At 42.9% G+C, this 22,528-nt stretch overlaps 1 long non-coding RNA gene across 1 annotated transcript in view; it reads right to left on the bottom strand.

The window, feature by feature from the left end:
* Positions 1-1,744: 1,744 nt before the first annotated feature.
* The window catches only part of LOC141610423 (uncharacterized), a 30,731-nt gene continuing 9,947 nt past the window's right edge, over positions 1,745-22,528 (bottom strand). Inside the window, exon 2 of the long non-coding RNA XR_012528342.1 lies at positions 1,745-1,987. This is a non-coding gene — a long non-coding RNA (uncharacterized LOC141610423). The remainder of the gene's footprint in view (positions 1,988-22,528) is intronic.

The following is a 22,528-nucleotide window of genomic DNA, read 5'->3' as shown; positions in this document are numbered from 1 at the left end:
CTTTAGCGCATTTAAAATATCACCGGCTTTATCATCAATGCTTTTTCTCGTCCATTCCCCAGAATATCCGACTTTTTCTCCAATATGATTTTGAATGCTTTCAAGCATAGATTGCTCTGCCACATCAACCAAAATCACCAGTTCAAAACTACTAGTTTTAGTGCATATAATGTTGTTGACTTCTATCAAAAGTGTAGTTTTACCGACTTCCCCCTCTCCAAGTATGCCCACAATATAAACATCCTTATCCAACAGATAGCTATTAATGCTGTCTAATTTCGATATCAAACCCACTGTTGGCTCAACAGGGACCATAAAACATTGGTTCCGGAGGTGCTACTGCCGCTATTTCCTTGAACTCTTTTGCTTGGTTTACAAGATCATTTACCTGCTTCAACTTTCGATCCACCTTTTTCCCAAACTTGTAACTAGAGATACAATTTATGGAACAACAACCTCCATTGCACAATTTCGCTATTTTTGGAACAACAACCTCCAACGGAGACCATAAACATATATTTTTTTATTTAATTAAGGTGGCGCCGAGATTTAGCGCTACCGGGTGGCGCCCTATCGCCATCCTATATAATTAGCTAGTTTTTAAGGTCAAAACTTCATTGCATTTCGATATTTACTAAAAGTCTTCAAATTTATAGTATTTTCAATTTTTCATTTTGTTTGATGTATTAATCGCTATTTTTTATATTTTCATACAAAGAAAAAATGATTGAAGTTGAGATTATTTCTAATCACAATTGCATCTCCTATTTACTAAATGAATAGGTGAACTCCAAAATTTTCCCTCCAAAAAGCATCTTTATAAATAAGGAAACTATTGATAATTTAATTGTATTCACTAAATAAGGTAATTAATAATTATAATGTTTTTCATTATATAATGTTTTTCATTAAATATTAACTTTTTCATCAAATTTTATAATTTTCACTAAACACTAAACTATAGTATTTTAATAAAAATATAAATAATATAAAACTATAAACTATTAAATCTTTTATTGATGCTATTATTTGAGAATGACTTGACTCATACTATGTATAAACAAAATTATAAATCGTTTTGATTACTTTCATGACAAAAACAAATGAGAGAATTAATAAATTGAAATCATTAGCTTTGTGGTATAAAAAATAGTTTTTAAAAATAGATTTCAGTTTTTTTTCTCGAAAAAATATTCAATAACGAAAAAAATGAACAATTAATTAGATACCACTATTATTTTGCAGTTCAATTTCACTCGGTTTTCTTGAATAATTTTACAGTTCAATTTTTTTTTCTCATATTAAAATATAATGACATGAAATATGAAAAATTAGTGAGGCATTAATTTAGCATTATTAAGTAATATAAAAGTAAAAACTCTATAAATACCGCGTATTTATTGCGCGGGATCTAAACTAGTATGTGAATACTCTAATAATCTAAATAATTAATTTTTTTAAGCTCGGGTTTTATTCATTTAGAAATTTCGATATTGACTGAAAATTGGAAATCGTTGTAGATTGACTGGATTGAAGTGTGTAATAACTTAATTCATACAACTATTCTCTTGTTTATGACGAAAAATGATTTGTGATATCTCACAAGTACCTCTTCTTTAGTTTTAACCGATTATAAATACAAGCTTTATTATAACGCGTCACTATTGTTATTACAACATACTGGTACGAAACGAAATCTTTTACAGTATTTTTAGAACACTGAGTTTCTAGAAGCACACTACGCACACAATTACACACTCATAACATCTTATTCATCAAATGCGACTTCCTTACTCGAGGAACTTAATATACACACCTATAACACACACACACCAAGAAAATAGAACATAGATATGATTCAACATTATTGTAATTTATGAAATGACATGTCGTACGTCCACTTATAATTTCTTGATAATATTGACAAGATGAACGATAATCATCACTGTGATATGCATCTCTTCACGTACACCAACTTCAGTTTATCCTGTACCAACAACAAATTTAATCACCAAATGCATACTAAGTACATTTTATGCATGCATGCATCATGCATGTAAATTATGTAACAGTAAGTCCTACTTAAGACTGAGCACCCTTCTTAAATTTTAAGAAGGGTCTCTGTTAGGCCCAAAATCTGGATATGGGCTGACTTAGGGCAGCAGGCCTGGAAGCGTTACGGGATGCAGGATATCAGGGAACCAGGGTACCAGCGTCAGCAAGCAGCACGGGATATGGGCTTTGGTCCACACGGAAGAAGCTTGAGAGAGTCCAACATCTTGCGAGATCCGAGGAAGGAAAGTCCTACTCAATGTCAAATTAGGGATAACTTGGAGGGAAAGCAAGAAACCCTAGCCCAACGAGCTCCCCTATATAAAGAGTCTCAATGCAAAGAAGAAAGATCATCAGAAAATACAAGAACTACACCCTAGCATTCATAGCAAGCATACGAACTGTATTTTCCTCTCGAATTATAGTGAAAATATTGGTGGGATTCCGTCTCCCCCCGCGGTTGTTTCCCACATCGGGTTTTCCGCGTCACCAAAATTGTTTGTGTTCTTTGTTTATATTGCTCATACAGGATAACGCACGACCATCATTCAAATCATAACATAGACCTAACTCTAAGACCGCTTTAACCCTAAATTGGTAGAAATTTACCAAAATAGTTTGGCGCCCACCGTGGGGCATAGTGGTCGTCTTCGTTAGTCGTCCCTACTCAACAATCAAAACATGTCCTGGACACAAAGAAACAACCTCAGTAACGCCACGTGCACTGAAGAACACAAAGCCGCCCTTCACCAAAGAACACAAAGCCGCCCTTCAAGAAGAACACGTATACCATCTCCCTCGGCAGCGCCAGCAAAGACGTACAACTTCGGGTAAAATCACCACTGCTGCTCAGATACCAGCAGCCAAGCAAAGTCAGAGTTCCCAGGTAGCAGCAAGCCCATCTTCGGGAAGGGCTCAGACTAGAGATCCAGGGGTCGCTCAGGGACAGCAGGGAGTCATTCAGTCGGAAAGAGGAGCATAGCCTGTGCAATGATTCGAGCTCCTCCGAGTCCCACCAAAGATCATGATAAGCGGGTTGGACACGTTAGCCAGGACCATCAGGACTATGCAGAGCGAAAATAGAAGCATGAGATCCCAGATGGAAGAGGACAACAATCTCCTCCGAGCTCAGATCAACGAGTTAAAGAACCAGGCCGCTAGTTCAACCCCTTGGATGCAAGAAGATAGATCCGGAGAGCCGCCAGAAGAAAGCAGGGATCGAAGGCAGACACGGGTATTACCACGCGAAGTAGCACTCAGGCTAGACATGGATGGAACACCACAACCAAGAGGAGGCCTGATCCCAACAGGATTGGGGGCATTAACGCCAGACGAGGAACCAGCACGCCAAGAGCCTACACCCACATCAGGCGCGATGGGACAGCAGAGAAGCAGGGCCACAGTTGCGGTCCCAATAACCAGGATGCCAGTTACGAATCAAGTTGAATATACCTGGGAAGGCACTCCGGCGGCAACGACATCGCCGACACGTCAAACAGAAGCCCTGGAACAGCAGAACTTCGCACGAGGAGCAGAACGTCAGTCACAGGGGCATCTGCGACCCACCGGGAGAGAGACATACATAGAACAGCAGTACCAGGAACTACGGAGCCTCCTCCGGAGGGTCTCAGGAATGCCTCTGCCTATGGAGATGGCTGCACCAGAAAGCTATGCTGACTCACCATTCACTGACGATATAGCTATGGTGGCCTTACCAAAAGGATTTAGCGTCCCAACGATGACCCTCTTCGATGGAACCACAGACCCCTGTGATCATATCAGTCAATTCAAGCAGAAGATGATGGTTACTACGCCACGAGCCTCAAAGGAGGCATGTATGTGTAAAGGATTCGGTTCAACCTTAACCGGAGCAGCGTTACAATGGTTCGTTGGCCTGCCTAACGGGACCATAAGTTCATTCGCCGATTTGGTCAACGCTTTCAACCAACAGTTCTCCAGAAGTCGGAGAACACCCAAGCAGCCAAGTGATCTATACAGAATCGTCCAGGAGATAGGTGAGTCAATCAAGGACTACGTCACTAGGTTCAATGCGGAAAAGTCTCAATACAAGGTCGTGATATGTCCACGCCATCAACGCCTTCAGCAGGGGCTTGATAAGGAGTCAAACCTTTACAAAGAATTAACGATGTATCCTTGTGAGAGATTTGAGGAAGTCCAGCAGAGAGCTACTGCGGCGTTAAGGTTGGAAGAAGATATACTGGCTAGAAAGGGTATAACAAACTTCGACAAGACAAGCAGGAAATTCGCACCAGAAAAGAAAGACGACAGAGCTAAGCCGTACAGCAGACCCAATGTCAGCAGAATAGCAGAAAAAACTCAGCAAATTGACGATTCTTCGCATCCTCCTAAGCTATCAGAATACGGATTCAACACCGGAATGAAAGGATCGACGAAAGCACCGAGGAACCTGTGATCGTGTAAGGTGGCCAAAACCCCCACTCAGACCGACCCAACGACGACGAGACAAAGAAAGAAAAAGATGCGAATGGCACCAGGATATAGGTCACAGAACAGAAGATTGCTACAAGTTGCGGAGGGAGGTGAGGTTCCAGGTACGCAAGGGAAACTTGGACCACCTGTTATCACGTGGGGGCAAGCAGGATAGAATAGAAGCAGCAAATCAGGTGCTTCCTGCTGCTCCACCCATATGCACGAAAATTATTAACGTGATAACAGGCGGATCCGAGCTATCAGGTCTGACATATTCCGCTGCCAAAAGGAAAGCCACCGGAAGTAAAGGGGATCATCCAGAAACTTTGTACAGAGTAAGCCAGAGCAATTTACCCCCGGTAACTTTCGATGAGACTGACATAGAAAGCGGCGCAGAGCAGCACGACGATGCCCTAACTATAACGTTATCCATTGGCAATTGCACCGTGCGGAAAACATTGGTAGATACAGGGAGCTCTGTGAACCTTATCATGCTCGAAACCTTCAAGACCATGGGTTTTGACAAAGAACACCTGATAAAGAAATCTGTGCCCCTGGTGGGATTCAGTGGGGAGACCGCGCATTCGGTGGGCGAGATAACCATCCCAACGTATATTGAAGGAGTTAATAAACTAGTGAGATACCTAGTCATCAAAGGACCAACCACCTACAACGTGATACTAGGAAGACCGTGGCTGCATCAGATGAAGGCAGTGCCTTCAACATATCATCAGTGTCTCAAGTTCCCAACACCATGGGGCACGGTTACGGTAAAAGGAGATCAAGAGGAGTCCAGAAACTGCTATACCCAAGCCCTCAAGGCTACAACCAAGCTCCCCTCATAGCAATTACAGGACCGGGGCACCTCGACAGAATACAAGCGACCTCCCTGGAGGAGCCGGACCAGATACACTGGACGAGGAACACCGGATAGGACAAAGTGTTGATTGGGGCAACTTGCAATGAGGAGCTGCGCAATCGGCTGATTCAATTTCTCAAGAACAACATGGACTGCTTCGCCTGGTCCCACAATGATATGGTAGGCATAGACCCATCCGTTATTTCGCATAAATTAAGCGTGAACCCAAGCTGCACCCCAGTACAGCAGAAGAGAAGAAAATTCGCGGCAGAAAGAAATGAGGTCATTAACAAAGAAGTAGACAGTCTCCTGGCAGCAGATAAAATTAGAGAAGTCAGTTACCCTGAGTGGCTCTCTAACGTAGTAGTGGTGCCCAAGAAGAACGACAAATGGAGGGTGTGCGTAGACTTCACAGATCTAAACAAAGCTTGTCCCAAAGATCCCTTCCCACTACCACATATCGATGCAATGGTGGACGCTACTGCAGGACACGAGGTACTCACTTTCCTCGATGCCTGGAGCGGTTACAATCAAATCAAGATGCATCCACAAGATCAAGAGAAAACAGCATTCATGTCGGAAAGAGGCATATATTGTTACAAGGTCATGCCCTTTGGCCTAAAGAACGCCGGGTCCACTTATCAACGGTTGGTAAATAAAATGTTCAAACAACAAATAGGAAAGACCATGGAAGTATACATTGACGACATGGTGGTGAAATCTAAAAAAGCAGAAATGCACATGGAGCACTTGGCAGATACCTTCCAGACGTTAAGGGAATTTAAAATGAAACTTAATCCATCCAAGTGCTCATTTGGGGTATCTTCAGGAAAATTCCTAGGGTATATGGTGACCCAGAGGGGAATTGAGGCAAGCAAGGAGCAGATAAGAGCAATACTCCAGCTGGAATCACCCCAGAAGCCAAAAGATGTGCAGAGGCTAGCAGGGAAGGTGGCGGCCCTAAATAGGTTCATATCAAGGGCCTCGGATAGGTGCAAACTGTTCTATGATATATTGAGGAAGAGTCAGAAATTCGAATGGACTGAAGAGCATGAAAAAGCATTCGCAGAACTCAAAACTACCTAAGCACGCCACCACTACTCGCGAAACCCGAGCAAGGGAACCGCTATTTTTGTATCTCATCGATCACTAAGCGTAAAAGCGCAGTCCTCGTCAAAGAACAGGAAGGAGTGCAGCATCCTGTGTATTACATTAGCAAGTCTCTGCTCCCTGCAGAGACCAGGTACACTTCCTTTGAAAAACTAGCATTGGCTTTGGTTACCGCTTCTTATAAACTGCGACCGTACTTTGAATCTCACACCATCCATGTCATAACCAATTACCCGCTAAAGACTATTATGAGGAAGCCTGAACTTTCAGGTAGAATGACTAAGTGGTCAGTACATCTTAGTGGCTATGACTTGCAATTTGAACCCAGAACGGCGATAAAATCCCAAGCCCTGGCAGATTTCGTCTCTGACTTCTGCCCCGCCACCCGTAGGGAGGCGTAAGAAGGAATGCTTTGGCAATAACAGAAATCGGATGGTGAAATCTGGACCTTATACATTGATGGAGCCTCAAATGCAAGAGGGGCGGCGTAGGTCCTGTCCTTCGATCTCCTAAAGGAGACATGATAGTGCAAGCCATTAGGTGTGAGTTCAAGGCAACCAACAACGAAGCCGAGTATGAAGCTCTTATACTTGGGATGCAGATGGCGTCAGGGCTCAAGGTGAGAAACCTGAGGGTATATAGTGACTCCTTACTTGTGGTAAATCATGTAAACAACGAGTATGTAGCGCGTGATCCAAAGATGATAGCTTACTTGAAAATAGCCACAGAACGAAAGTCAAAATTCAGAACCTTCAAGATAACTCAGGTGCCGCGGGACCAGAACGTGGAGGCAGACGCTCTAGCCACATTGGGATCCACCTTCCAGCCCGCAGAATTGTCAAACATACCGATTACTCATGTGTTGACCCCACCATCCAGGGAGAGCCGATCGAAACCAACGAAAGAGGATGTACACATGCAAAGTGTGCACAAGGAGCCAGGACGCCGGTTTCCGCAGAGGATCAGGATGCGATTGGAGGGTTCCATACCTAAATTGGCTAAGGGATGGGACACTCCCCGAAGATGTAAAGGAAGCGCAAAGTTTCAGGATAAAAGCTTCCAGATACATCATGATTGATAATATTCTCTTCAGAAATCATTGGCGGACCATGCCTCGGTGCTTAGGCAAAGAGGAAGTCTGAAACGGTATCGAAAGATGCACAGCACGGAGAGTACGGAATCACGCTGGAGGACGAAGTCTGTCAAACAAAATTTTAAGACAAGGGTATTTCTGGCCCACCATGCGCGCAGACGCAGTGAATCATGCTAAACGCTGCGAGTCGTGTCAAAAGGCGGCTCCAAAGAATCCACCAAACCAATAAACCAATGCATCCGATTATCTCTCCATGGCCATTTATGATGTGGGGCATGGACATAGTGGGTAAGCTGCGCCTGGGCTCCAGAAACAGAGTGTATATGCTAGCTATGACCGATTACTTCTCAAAATGGATTGAAGCAGAAGCAATGACAGAGGTAAAGGAGCAACAGGTGATCTCTTTCATCAAACGCAACATCATAAGCAGATTTGGGATACCATCCGAGATCATATGCGATAATGGGTCCCAGTTCATACCAGACAATACCGAGGGCTTATGTGCAAGATGGAACATAACACTGAGAAAATCAGCCCCCAGATATCCACAAACCAACGGCCAAGCCGAGTCCAGCAATAAAATCATTGTGGAGAACCTCAGAAAACGGCTGGAGGAGTTGGGGGGAAAGTGGGGAGATGAACTACCACTGGTACTATGGTCGGATAGAACAACACCTAAGATGGCAACAGGTCAGACTCCGTTTAGCCTTGTATAAGGAGCAGAGGCGAAATACCTCGTGTTCTGGGTACCCACGCATAGATACGGGCCGTCGACGATTACGAGAAGAACAAAGTCGAAATGGCCAGAAGTCTGGATACAGTTGATGAGCTACGAGAAAGTGCCTATATACGTATGGCATCGTATAAGCAATCTGTCGCAAGGACGTACAACAAAAATGTCAAGATAAGGACCCTTGAAGTGGGGGACCTTGTACTCAGAAGGGTATTCGAAAATACCAAGAACCACAAAGCAGGCAAATTTGCCTACAAATGGGAAGGGCCATATCAGGTCGAAAGTGTTGTCAAGAATGGGGCATACATGTTGATGACCATGAACGGTCAAATCCTGGATAAACCCTGGAACATCCGTCACTTGAAACGGTACTTTGTCTGACAAAGTGCCAAAACTTTAGTGTACAAAGGACCTTTCGAAAGTCCGTGAAACAAAAAAAAAAAAAAAAAAAAAAAAAAGAGTTTTCAAAAAAAAAAAAAAAAAAAAGGGTGGAGGTTAGTATATGCTTTAGGTGTTAGTATTTTACACAAACTTGGTTTCCTTTTAGTTTTTCTTTTTTTAGTCAGAAAGAGTCGTTTTTAAACCAAGTAGTACAGGCTGTGGCTTCCTGGATTCAGGTGTTGCCCTGGAACACCATGAGACTGTTGGGGCTGGTGTCCTCTACAGTTAGTGCAATAACATTTAAATCTCTAAAAGGATCAAAGGGTATACTTTTGTATTATTATCAGTTGGTCCACGTTTATCAATAACGGTTGGCTTGCTAGATAAGTTTGACGTTATTGTCATACTGATGGCGGTGATCAACTGGTCCCTAAAAGTCACACCTATAGGATACGTTTGAGAGATGTGACGGTATGAAAATACAGTCATGTTGATGCCTAATTTGACTAAACAGTTAGTTGGAGTTATTGACTAATAATTAGTCAAACGCGATGTTGAGATAATTATTTAATACGGATTAAATAATAATGGCTAAGACGAATTAAGCGGTTAATTCGTAAATTAAATATAAACGATTATATTTAATTAATGTATATTGAATTAATTAATTATACAATATTGTCACTGTCGGACATGTATTAATATATCGACTGAGTCATGTTACTAGTTGATATTTTAATAACCGATAACCGATGACGATTTATAATAAAATCCCGTCATATGCATTTAGCGATAATCGAGTCGGACCACGAGTTAAAAATAAGGAGAAAGTGGAAAGCCCACTCTCTCCTTCTATAACCCACGGCCGAATGGAACAAAAGGAAGGGGACTCTCCTTTTGTGACCTAATCATCTCATTTGCAAAACAATTAGGGTTTCGGCGCAATTTTCTCTGAAATTTCTAGATCTCACATCGAAAAACCTCACAACAACTCTCTCAATATTGCAAGTCAATTAGAGAGTATTTCTAGCACAAGGGGCATAGTCTCAGACGGTCTTGGGTGCAACGATTAGGAGGAAATCTACTTTGATTTCTGTTCTTAGGCCGCATTTCAAAGGACCCGAGGTTGATTCTTGTTCTTTATCATTTCTCTATTGTTTTTCGTTTATGACCATATATCGCATGTTAAATTTACGTTATAGTCCTAAATTTTAAGGGTTTTATACGGATATTACCCTACAAGTGGTATCAGAGCGAGGCCACGTAAATTTTTCTTTGTTATTTTCATCAAACGAATTGAATCGATAATTTTTTTTTTGCATAAAAAACCGTGCGGCAGCAGCAATTTTGTCACGGCAGAAATTTTTTTTTGGCTGTTGCGTTTTTTGCTTTGGAAACCGTGCCCTACGGTTTACGTCTGTTCAGACGGTCTTTTGTTTTCGACTTGTTCTTTGCATATTGTTATTTTAAACGATTATTATTGCAATATGTTTATGTTTTATCAATTGTAAATTCATTTCTATACGGATTAGGTTTAATTTGCAATTGATTTTATCAAATCGTTTTTTTTTTGTTTGGGACTGTTGTGGCTCACGGTTTAGCTGCTGAAATTTTTTTTTTCCTTTTTTGGTCTCGGCATTGCTGCTGGAATTTTTAAAAAAAAAAAAAAAAAAAAAGTGGCTGTTTGTCACGGTTTAACCGTGAAAAAGAAAAAAAAAAAAAATTTCATGTTTCAATTTTTTTTTCTCGGCCATGTTTTGTGCATAATACGGATTTTATGCATTCGCTTGATAGTGAAACGGTTCACTCACGTACCATTTAGTTATTTTAAAGCGATTTAAAGTAACGGATTATCATGGATTAAAATTAAGTTGATTAAAGCGGTTTTGTCACATAATTTTAATCATTAAAGGTGGTTTGGATAAATTTAACATAATTACGGAATTATGTCACGAATAATTTTTTTTTAGTTGATGCATTTTTATTTATCGTTATTTTGAATGCCTTGAATGTTTTATTACGTATTTAATTTTTACAAACGGTTGTAACTTAGTGTGGCCTTAGTAGAACGTGTTACCGTAATGATGGAACACGGTCTTGGTTGTATTTTGAGATCTTGAATCTCCGTTTTGGTTTTTGCTTGCAATTACAGTTTTTATTTAGAATGTAAATAGGTTTATTTTTGTAATTTTAAATTGTAATTTTGAGAAGACCAAAGATGGAGATCGGATGCTCACTCCCGCTGCATGGACAAAGATGGAACATCAAGACAAGCTTCTCGGGTCTAACGGTGGATTCCAAAGTTGTATTATGTTCTTTTTACTAGGATAGGCCACACTAGGAATTTTTATTTACGTTTTGCATTCTTTTATTTTTATTATAACGATAATTTGCATCATATTCCGCCTAAAACCAAACCACCTAATAATTGCATGAAAACTGACTCATATAGAGGTCACGCGTTAGTTTTCTATGATATACAGATATCACACGTTTTTAAGCCATCACCTAAATTAATTCATTCACGCAATGCTAGTTTTTCGTTCACTTAAAATGAATTAAAACTAAGTTGATGGGATCTTCCTCGTACAACCAAAAATTGAGAATAGTCTTTATAGGTCAAACTCCAATGAATCCCTTCTTCGTCGGTAGGCATAATATGACCCCTTCTACGTCGGGTAAGTTGGAACTGATTGACCTATTTTATCTCAACACTATGGTCACTCGTACGATCCTGTGATTATGGTGGACTATAGATAGGATTTACGGAAATCTATCGACCGAGAGTTCTAACGGTAGAACTAGCTAAACAGTTGGCTTATCAATTTACGGAAATTGAGTCTTGGGATCACTTGTATTATTCTTGAGGGAGATCAATTATGCAAGTGCAATGAGTCTACACGATTAAAATGAATTTTAAATAGACTTAAATCACCTCGATGAGTTGCTTATTTCGTTTTGTTTTTCCTTTCTTTTTCAGTGTAGATCACGATCACTTAAACTGCTAATAACAAAATGGTCGGCGTGCTTGACGACCCAATGCCAAGTGCCACATTGGACCGTGAGTCCTGGCTTCGGATCTTCATGAATCAGATGAATCAATCTACTCGACTGAAGAATGATGGATCAAACTTCGCGGAATGGGAGGCGACATTACGGAATGCTGCCATTGCTGACGGGAAGCTCAAATATCTGACTGAGCCCATCCCGCCAAGCCCAGGCCCCACTGCTGACGCTAACGAGATCGCCAAGTATAGCGATTTCGCCATGGAAGCGGGTGCGATTAAAAACGTACTCATTTTTTCAATGGAATCCAATTTGCAGAAACGCTTCATAGCCCAAGGTGCAAACAAGATTTTCACCACGCTCACTAAGGAATTCTCGAAAGCACCGAGAATCGTGACCTATGAGCATACCACTCGCTTCTTTGATGCGAAACTCCAGAAGGGCCAACCGGTTAGCCCACACATTCTCAGCATGATTGAGAATGTCGAGAAACTGGAGGCGCTTGATTGTAAAATCAGCGAGAACATCGTGATTGACCGCATGCTTCACTCACTCCACGATGGTTTTGCGCTCTTTAGAGCCAATTACTATATGAATGATTTGAAGAAAAGTCCTCATGCACTACACTCCCTTCTCGTACAGACCGAGAAGGACATGAAGTTTAGTGGGAGCATGAAACAGGACGTTCTCGTTGTGTCAAACAAGGGCAAGGGTAAGGGCAAAGCTCAGGCAGACGTAGCAGTAGGTAAACCGAAGTTTAAGAAGTCGGGATCAGGTAAGAGTGGGCCTGGTGAGTCGAGCAACTCATCAGGCGCGACAAAGAGCAAGACCGAAAACATGGAATGCCATCACTGCCACAAGACTGGGCATTGGAGGCGTACATGTCCTGTTTACCATGAGGACATAAAAGCAGGTCGCGTTAAACCTGTTGGTATGTCTTCTTCCTCTTCTACTTTTATTCATATGATTGAGATTAACCACGCAAGTTACGGAACTTGGGTACTAGATACTGGTTGTGGTTCTCATCTGTGTAATCATGTGCAGGGGCTCCGAAACATCGAACCCCTCGTAAAGGGTGAGGTGGACCTGCGTGTCGGGAATGGAGCACGAGTGGCTGCCGTCTCGAGGGGAACATACGTGATCCAGCTTCCTAGCGGATTTGAGTTATTTTTATATAACTGCTATTATGTACCCAGTCTTTCTAAAAACATTATTTCAGTTTCTGCACTTGACAAACTTGGTTTTTCATTTGTAATAGAGAATAATACTTGCATTTTCTCATTACACGATATGATTTATGGCAAGGCAGTCTCCATGAATGGAATTTATGTTTTAGATCAGACCACCGAAATATTATACGTAATGAATAAGAAGTTAAAGGTTGGTGACAAAGATCAAACGTATCTATGGCACTGCCGTATGGGACACATTAATGAGAAACGCGTAAAACAGCTCATAAAGAATGGAGCTATCTCGGCCTTTGATTTTCAATCATTTGGCACATGTGAATCATGTCTCATTGGTAAGATGACTCGAATTTCCTTCAAAGGTGTTGGAATGCGCGCTGCTGACCTATTAGGACTCATACATACGGATGTGTGTGGACCTATGTCAATCACCGCACGAGAAGGCTATAGGTATTTCATCACTTTCACGGACGATTTAAGTAGATATGGCTATGTCTACTTAATGAAGCACAAAAGTGAATCCTTTGAGAAATTCAAGGAATACCAGAATCGGGTACAGAACCTACTGGGAAGAAAGATTAAAACACTACGATCAGACCGTGGTGGCGAGTATCTATCTCACGAGTTTGATCAACACCTCAAAGACTGTGGGATTGCCTTGCAGTTAACTCCACCTGGAACACCTCAGTTGAATGGTGTGTCCGAACGGAGAAATCGAACACTACTTGATATGGTTCGATCTATGATGAGTCACACCGTGTTGCCCGACTCATTGTGGGGTTATGCTCTTCTCGTCACCGCTCTAATACTTAACCGAAGTCCGTCTAAAGCTGTTGACAAGACTCCATATGAACTATGGAAGGGAACGGTCCCTAACTTGTCCTTTATACGGGTTTGGGGCTGCGAGGCTTATGTCAAGTGGAGACACGAGGATAAGCTCGGCCCGCGATCGGTCAAGACATACTTTATAGGTTATCCTAAAGGAACACTTGGTCATTACTTTTATTCGCCAACCGAACAACGTGTATTTGTTGCGGCTAGTGCGACATTCTTAGAGAAGGAGTTTCTTGAGAATGCAAAGAGTGATAGAACCTTCGAGTTATCGGAGATTCCAGAACCAAATACCGAGCAACCATTGGAGGAACCAGTTCCTTCAATCCCGGCTGCGGTCAATATTCCTGAGGAACCTAGAAGGTCGGGTAGAGTCTCTATTCCTCCGGACAGATACATTGGTATGGTCGAGGAACATGACATAGATGACATTCTGCTCTTAACGAGTAGTGAACCCGCAACCTATAAAGGTGCCATGACTAGTTCCGACTCAAAGCTATGGCTTGAGGCCATGCAATCCGAGATGGACTCTATGTATGAGAACAACGTATGGGACCTTGTTGACTTACCTGCTAAGGTTCGTCCCCTTCAATGCAAATGGCTTTACAAGATAAAGCATTCTGTGGAAGGTCAACAAGATATCTATAAAGCACGACTAGTGGCTAAAGGTTTCACCCAAGTGCCAGGTTTGCACTACGATGAAATTTTTGCACCCGTAGTCATGCTGCGTTCCATTCGGATTATCTTAGCGATTGCCGCTTTTCATGACTATGAAATTTGGCAGATGGATGTGAAAACCGCCTTCTTAAACGGTTTTTTGGAGGAAGAGTTGTACATGGTACAACCCGAAGGTTTCATCAATCCTATACATCCTAAGAAAGTATGCAAGCTTAAGCGTTCCATTTATGGACTTAAGCAAGCTTCTCGGAGTTGGAATCATCGATTCGACCAAGTGATAAAAGAAAATGGATTTACTCGATCGGTCGAGGAACCATGTCTATATATCAAGTCGAGTGGGAGCAAGATTGTCTTCCTAATATTGTATGTTGATGACATACTCCTGATTGGGAATGACATACCTCTCTTAACTTCGGTAAAAGTATGGTTGAAGAACCATTTCCAGATGAAAGATCTGGGAGAGGCACAAAGAATTTTGGGCATCCGTATCCATCGAGATAGATCACGTCGGATGTTATCTCTCAGTCAGGAGTCTTACATAGACAAAATCCTAGAGAGATTCAGCATGACTAACTCCAAAAAGGGGTTTCTTCCTATGGCTCCAGGGGTGCATTTGAGCAAGTCTCAGGCACCAGAGACACCGGAAGAGAAAGAGCGCATGACACGGATTCCTTATGCCTCGGAAATAGGATCAATCATGTATGCCATGATATGCACACGTCCGGACGTGGCATATACATTGAGTATGACGAGTCGATTCCAACAGCATCCAGGTGAATCACATTGGATGGCTGTCAAGAACATTCTTAAGTACCTACAGAGGACTAAAGATTGGGCATTGACTTATGGAGGCGATCAAAAGCTATGCGCAACCGGTTACGCAGATGCTAGCTTCCAAACGGATCGAGATGACTCGAAATCTCAGTCTGGATTCGTTTTTACTCTTAATGGCGCTGCAGTCAACTGGAAGAGTTCCAAACAAAGTGTTACAACAGATTCTACGACTGAGTCCGAGTACTATGCCGCGTCTGAAGCTGCAAAGGAAGCGATATGGATGCGTCAATTCTTACAAGGACTATCTGTAGTACCTAGTTCGAATGACCCGATCACCATCTATTGCGACAATAGAGGTGCCATCTTCCAAGCTAAGGAGCCTAAGTCTAGCAACAAGTCTAGACATGTACAACGGAAAGCTCATCTAATCCGAGATTACGTGGAGCAAAAGGAAGTAGTGATAGAAAAGATTGCTACAGATGATAATATAGCAGATCCTCTCACTAAACCATTACGACAAGATAAGCATGAAGGGCATGTTAATTCCATGGGAATTAAACGTGTTCCTGAGTTGTAGTACTCTTTTATGGATTAGATTCATTCTCTTTTGTACTCTATACGACATCATCGTTTTGATATTTATATATTTTGTTTTTCATGTGGAATTGTACGACAATTTTTGAACACCACAAAGTGAACTGAACAAACATTATATTTTGGTCCTTAATTGCCCACATGAGCTGATAACTCTGGCAATTATTTTGTGACGTTGGTTGATGGTGGGTTCAACGAGCCATAAGTCAAACGGTTGATCGACCAATCACGGAGGGCGAGTTATACGGATATCTCGTAGGACACAATTGTGACATCAACGTGGAGTCCTAAATGTTTTATAACATTCGGTGCCCGGTCGTGGATAGGACCTCCATGGTGATCCTAAGAGTCGATTCTTTTGACTATCGACCGTCTCTTGAGACTAAAGGCGATTTTGGGTGACTTTGGTTTCTTTCTCACGGTCATCCGTAACAGGGGCCAAGTAGATTTTTTCTGGGTCATTTCATGCCGTGCTTAGATCGGAAGGAGTCGAGTTGAAGGAAATATTCAGCCTTTATCGTGTACTCGATATTTCTCGGGGCCACTCGAGGAGTCAGAATCGAAATGCATGGCCATGCTCGAATACGAATTCGTTTTATCGGTTAAGTTACTCTCTAGTCGGGGAAACCACTCTTGATACAGATCGATTGTAAAATACGACCTTTGCGGATCCGGATCTGCAAATTGTTTTACATTGAGTGGGAGAAATTTTAAATGAATATGAGAATCGGTTATCGCACATACACTTGTACGGACAAGTGGGAGTTTGTTGAGCCGTGTCCTCCAGGTTAGTGCGGATAACGTTATTACACATACACTTGTACGGACAAGTGGGAGCTTGTTGGGGCTGGTGTCCTCTACAGTTAGTGCAATAACATTTAAATCTCTAAAAGGATCAAAGGGTATATTTTTGTATTATTATCAGTTGGTCCACGTTTATCAATAACGGTTGGCTTGCTAGATAAGTTTGACGTTATTGTCATACTGATGGCGGTGATCAACTGGTCCCTAAAAGTCACACCTATAGGATACGTTTGAGAGATGTGACGGTATGAAAATACAGTCATGTTGATGCCTAATTTGACTAAACAGTTAGTCGGAGTTATTGACTAATAATTAGTCAAACGCGATGTTGAGATAATTATTTAATACGGATTAAATAATAATGGCTAAGACGAATTAAGCGGTTAATTCGTAAATTAAATATAAACGATTATATTTAATTAATGTATATTGAATTAATTAATTATACAATATTGTCACTGTCGGACATGTATTAATATATCGACTGAGTCATGTTACTAGTTGATATTTTAATAACCGATAACCGATGACGATTTATAATAAAATCCCGTCATATGCATTTAGCGATAATCGAGTCGGACCACGAGTTAAAAATAAGGAGAAAGTGGAAAGCCCACTCTCTCCTTCTATAACCCACGGCCGAATGGAACAAAAGGAAGGGGACTCTCCTTTTGTGACCTAATCATCTCATTTGCAAAACAATTAGGGTTTCGGGGCAATTTTCTCTGAAATTTCTAGATCTCACATCGAAAAACCTCACAACAACTCTCTCAATATTGCAAGTCAATTGGAGAGTATTTCTAGCACAAGGGGCATAGTCTCAGACGGTCTTGGGTGCAACGATTAGGAGGAAATCTACTTTGATTTCTGTTCTTAGGCCGCATTTCAAAGGACCCGAGGTTGATTCTTGTTCTTTATCGTTTCTCTATTGTTTTTCGTTTATGACCATATATCGCATGTTAAATTTACGTTATAGTCCTAAATTTTAAGGGTTTTATACGGATATTACCCTACAGAGACAGCACCAGGTAATTTGCACTAGTTTGGACTTTATAACGCTTCTACGAAGAAAGGCTTTGGTACTAATGTTGGTTACTTATCAGATGAGGCACACTTTGAGGGTCCAGCCCCTGCCATGTGAGGCTACGAAGACGTTTATCTTAAGTCAAGCCACATGGAGAGCATACGCCGAGGTAGCGCGCAGGGTTCGGCATACTAAGACCACCCATACCTTAACGTTAACTCAGTAATTCCTTAGCTAGCTATGTCGTAGATCAATGGGTGCACGCACGGATTTCAAACGTCTGGAACCACAAGGAACGCAACATTCCTTGTTAGTCAGAAACATTCAATGGAGGTAAGCTCTAAGTCAGCCAACCCTAGTGATAAGATATTTTACGTCATGGGTAAAATATGTTATCAAAAATCTGTCGCCAGAAACAAGAGCTGTGCACCTGGAGCCAGGTCAGCTTCCTGGGTATGTCTATGTGGAATCAAAACTCCAGAAATCAGTGGCAAAAACGCAAGTGTAACAAACGTAGGGCCTAGAAACAAGGGCCCGGAGCTACTTTAAGTTAGGGCACCTGCTACCATTAGCAGGCGCCATCAAAAGTTCAAAACCTGCACACCGGCAGGCACAAAACGGACCAAAACAAGAAAGAAAATAGTTTTTTACAAAACTTGCGCCACACAGGGCCAAGTCCCCAGATAATTTGAAATAAAATTTAAGAGAGGTCAATCCTCTCGATAACTGCTTCCTGACCATTGCTCTGCTCCCCATGCTCTGTTTGCTTCTCCGTTGCAGGTGCCTGAACAGCCTCAGGAGTTGCAGAGGCGCCATCACCAGCCTCCCCAGCCAGGATCTCCTCGACAGTCCCAGATATGGCTCCAGAAATATCCATGGCTGTGTAATCAGGCTCCGGATTGGCAGCTTCAGCTTCAGGAGGGAACAGGGCGCTCAGGTCCATGCCATTGGGAAATGCACGAGCAAACTCTGCCAGCTCCTCCTCCAGGTTCCAGGACGTGTGCCTCCCCTCAGTATAAGCACAGATGCAGTCGATCCGCCTCTCAAAAGCAGTGTAGGCACCCACATTTTTGGCTAGCTCAGCCATCTCTTCAGCACGGGCCTCTGCCTTAGTCAACCCAGCAGTCAGAACACAGTTGGCCTCCTGGGTCCTCGCCAGCTGATCTTTAGCTACCTCCTTCTCTTTTAGAGCCGCCTGGAGCTGCTCCTTCAACTTAGCACATGTAGCTGTGAGCTCCTTGTTCTTCCCCACGGAGACCAGACATTCAACCTTGGCTCTCTGCAGCATCTTACGAAGGTAGAGGGAAGATTGGAGAGCCTGGAGTAAAAAGCACGTTAGTCATGAAAGCACAGGGGCAAAGGAAGAAGAAAAGTAGTGAAAGGAGGCTCACCAGGAAGCAGTGTTCTGCAGCCAGGTCGGTCATTTCCTGGGGGGCAGTCGAGTCAAATGCCTTTGAGCAAGCTGGGATCAGAAGCCTTTCCAGTGCAGGCCAGTAATTGGCACGGTCAGCGTCCCCAAACTCAGCAGGGAGGCGTAGAAGCAGCTCGTCAGTATGAACGGGGGACCCAGGTGCGCGTGATATTGGGGTGACTTCAATGGGTTCTGGAGCAGGCCTAGAGGAGGACCTTCTTCTTGAGGAGGCAGGGGAGTGAGAGGAATCAGCAGTTCTCTTCCTGGCATGGCGCATTAAGATCTCGGAGGCAGACGGTCTGGCACTTCCTGTAGGGGCACAAGAACGCAGGGGGTCAGAATAGAGAATCAGTGGGGGCAGGAAATTCCAAGAGATTGAAGGGTGTTTACCAGAAGACATAGTTTCCTCGGTAGCAGAGTCGGCTAGGCCAGAGAGAAAAAGGGGAAACAGCCTGCGGTCCTCGGGGATGGAAAAGAGCTTGGCAACAGAAATATCCTCGTCCTCGGATTTCTCGGGGTTCGTGAGTTCTGCATCAGATCAAAGAGTAAGAACAGTAAGTGACAAGGGCAATCAAAAATGGATATGCAAAGTATACTTACTCTTGGCAAAAATCCAGCGCTCGAACAAATAATCAGCATGAATGGGGAGAGAATCAAGCTTGACATAGAAAAAGTCCTCGTACCACCCGTCGTCCTTCCCTTTAGCAGCCGATTGGAGGAAGTTTTCGGTCTTCTCCACGGCCCTGAAAGTGTATTGGCCGTGCCCCAGTGACCGACACTCAAACCTATGGGCCAGATCTGATAACCCTATCTCAGTGCCCAGGCTGTTGTTCAGGGCCACGGTAGACAAAAGGATCCTCCATGCATAAGGGGCGATTTGGGCCATGGGTAGGGAGTTCAAGTGAATGAACTCCTGAATCATCGGGGGAAAAGGGAATCTAAGGCCAAGGGCGAAGGGATAAGTGTACAGACAGATCCACCCAGCGCGGAAGGCATCTGCTTTCTGACCAGGTTTGGGGATGAGGATCACCACGTCATCACCCAGCCCCAGCAGAGCTTTGATCCTAGGTATATCCTCCTGGGTTAGGTGGGAGTCGCCAGAATGTGGTCTTTTGAGGACTCCCTGTGAAGGGAAGTCATCGTTTTCGAGGTCGATAGCGGTGGAAGAGGATGATGTTAATCGAGTCTTAGCCATAGTAAACGAGGAGAGAGAGAAGTGAAAGTACCTGAGAGGGCGGATGAAGGCGGCGCTGACAGTGAAAGGACGTTGACGAAGAAGGGATTTGGGGAGACGGAAAGTTGAAGGTTTTGAGGAGGCGAAATGATGATGAAAGATAAAAAGGTGGACGGGTGAGAATAAATAGGAGAGGGTAGTTGGGGTTTTCAGAAATGTAAATTGAAATGGAGTATGCGAGAAGTCACTCAACGATACACTGCAATTTCCCGCTCAAATAATTAGGGTTGCCCTTTTCGCAGAAAATTGGGGGCAAACTGTTAGGCCCAAAATCTGGATATGGGCTGACTTGGGGCAGCATGCCTGGAAGCGTTACGGGATGCAGGATATCAGGGAACCAGGGTACCAGCGTCAGCAAGCAGCACGGGATATGGGCTTTGGTCCACACGGAAGAAGCTTGAGAGAGTCCAACATCTTGCGAGATCCGAGGAAGAAAAGTCCTACTCAATGTCAAATTAGGGATAACTTGGAGGGAAAGCAAGAAACCCTAGCCCAACGAGCTCCCCTATATAAAGAGTCTCAATGCAAAGAAGAAAGATCATCAGAAAATACAAGAACTACACCCTAGCATTCATAGCAAGCATACGAACTGTATTTTCCTCTCGAATTATAGTGAAAATATTGGTGGGATTCCGTCTCCCCCCGCGGTTGTTTCCCACATCGGGTTTTCCGCGTCACCAAAATTGTTTGTGTTCTTTGTTTATATTGCTCATACAGGATAACGCATGACCATCATTCAAATCATAACATAGACCTAACTCTAAGACCGCTTTAACCCTAAATTGGTAGAAATTTACCAAAACAGTCTCTGTTTAGGTCTTTTTTACCTAAGTCGATTTAGGGTCAATGTAGTCTATATTCGTTGGTTGATTGTATGATGATTTATATGTCAATAAGTAAACGGGAAATAAAGTGCGCAATGTAAATTGACACGTAAGATTTTGGTGACGCGAAAACCCAATGTGGGAACAACATGGAGGGACGGACCCTCGCCAAGTGTTGCACTATATGAATAGGAGGATGATTACAATGATAACGTTTATGCTAATCTTGCTGGCGTTAGGTATCAGGCCTGCAAGATCACGTATGGAGTATATTTGTGAATGGTATGTCGTGATGTGATTGTCTTGAATATAATCTTGAATGAATATATGGATGAGTGAATGAATACCCTTCTTGATTTCCTTCCTTTGCTATTTATAGGGTGAGAACCCTAGATATGTCCTACCTTGAATATGGAAAGGGAATATTACTTCCATAAGGACTTCTTTCCAAATCCGAATTCCCTTACCAATTCTCCCCGATCTCCCTAACTTCTCCCTGACTTCTCCCTAACTTCTCCCTGACACCCTTTTCTTTAACGCGGGCACCTTCCACGGTGGGCTCTTGATCCTTCTCAAGCCCATATCCCCTTTTCCTGACCGCGGGCTCCCTTCCTCCTTCCCTCTTCTTTATAATCTTTATTTTACTAAGTGGGCTTTCTTTATTACGCTATTTTTAGCCCAAACAGTTTGCCCCAAATTTCTTGTGAAGTACGCTTTCTAGTATCGAACAAAGAATTTACGTAACTAAATGTTTAAAACCCTACGCCGCCATTTTACTCCTTCCCATGCAAGCCGCCTTTCTCCTCTTTCTCCGCACCCAACTCCCTCTCTCCTCTTTATAACCCCAACGTCTCTCTTCCACTCTCATTAATCACTCCAAATCATTTCAAAAAACTCTCTTCTCTCAAACCCTCAATCTTCTTCCCTTTAATCTTCATCGGCTTCACTGTTCCCTTTCCCGTCTTCATCACCAGGTAATCTATCTCCTTCCCTCCTTTTAATCTTCATTTTCTCTCTCCATTATGGGCAAAACTCGACAGTCTTCGTCAACCTCGACGCCCTCCGACCGTAATCTCGACCCTACTTTCCCTTCTCGGGGATTTTTCAAACACCCACACGATTGTGACTCTGCCCTAACTCCGGCCGACATTCCGACGATCAAGAACTTGCTTGGTCTTGGCGATGGGGTTGAGATCGCTGTCCCTGAACCGGGACAGAAAGCTGACGCCCTCCGTCCGGGGTGGGTTTGCTTCTACTTGTACCCGTTTAGATATGGCCTTCGTTTTCCTTTCCCTAAACTCGTCCAAGATTTCATTTTTACCAACAATTTCGCCATGGCACAAATCTCTGCCGCCATTTGGAGAGTTCTTCTCTACTCTCTGGCCGCTGGTCAGAATACTGGCAAAGCTGTCACTCTGGGTGATCTGGCCTATATGTACAACATCAGGTCCCTGGGCAGGGGTCAATTCTCCTTCCGGGGCC

The sequence above is a fragment of the Silene latifolia genome, chromosome 1 (assembly GCF_048544455.1).
Source record: "Silene latifolia isolate original U9 population chromosome 1, ASM4854445v1, whole genome shotgun sequence".
In the NCBI taxonomy this organism is placed as follows: Eukaryota; Viridiplantae; Streptophyta; class Magnoliopsida; order Caryophyllales; family Caryophyllaceae; genus Silene; species Silene latifolia.
Note: the sequence above shows the minus strand (reverse complement) of the source record. Positions and strands in the feature narration are given on the sequence as shown.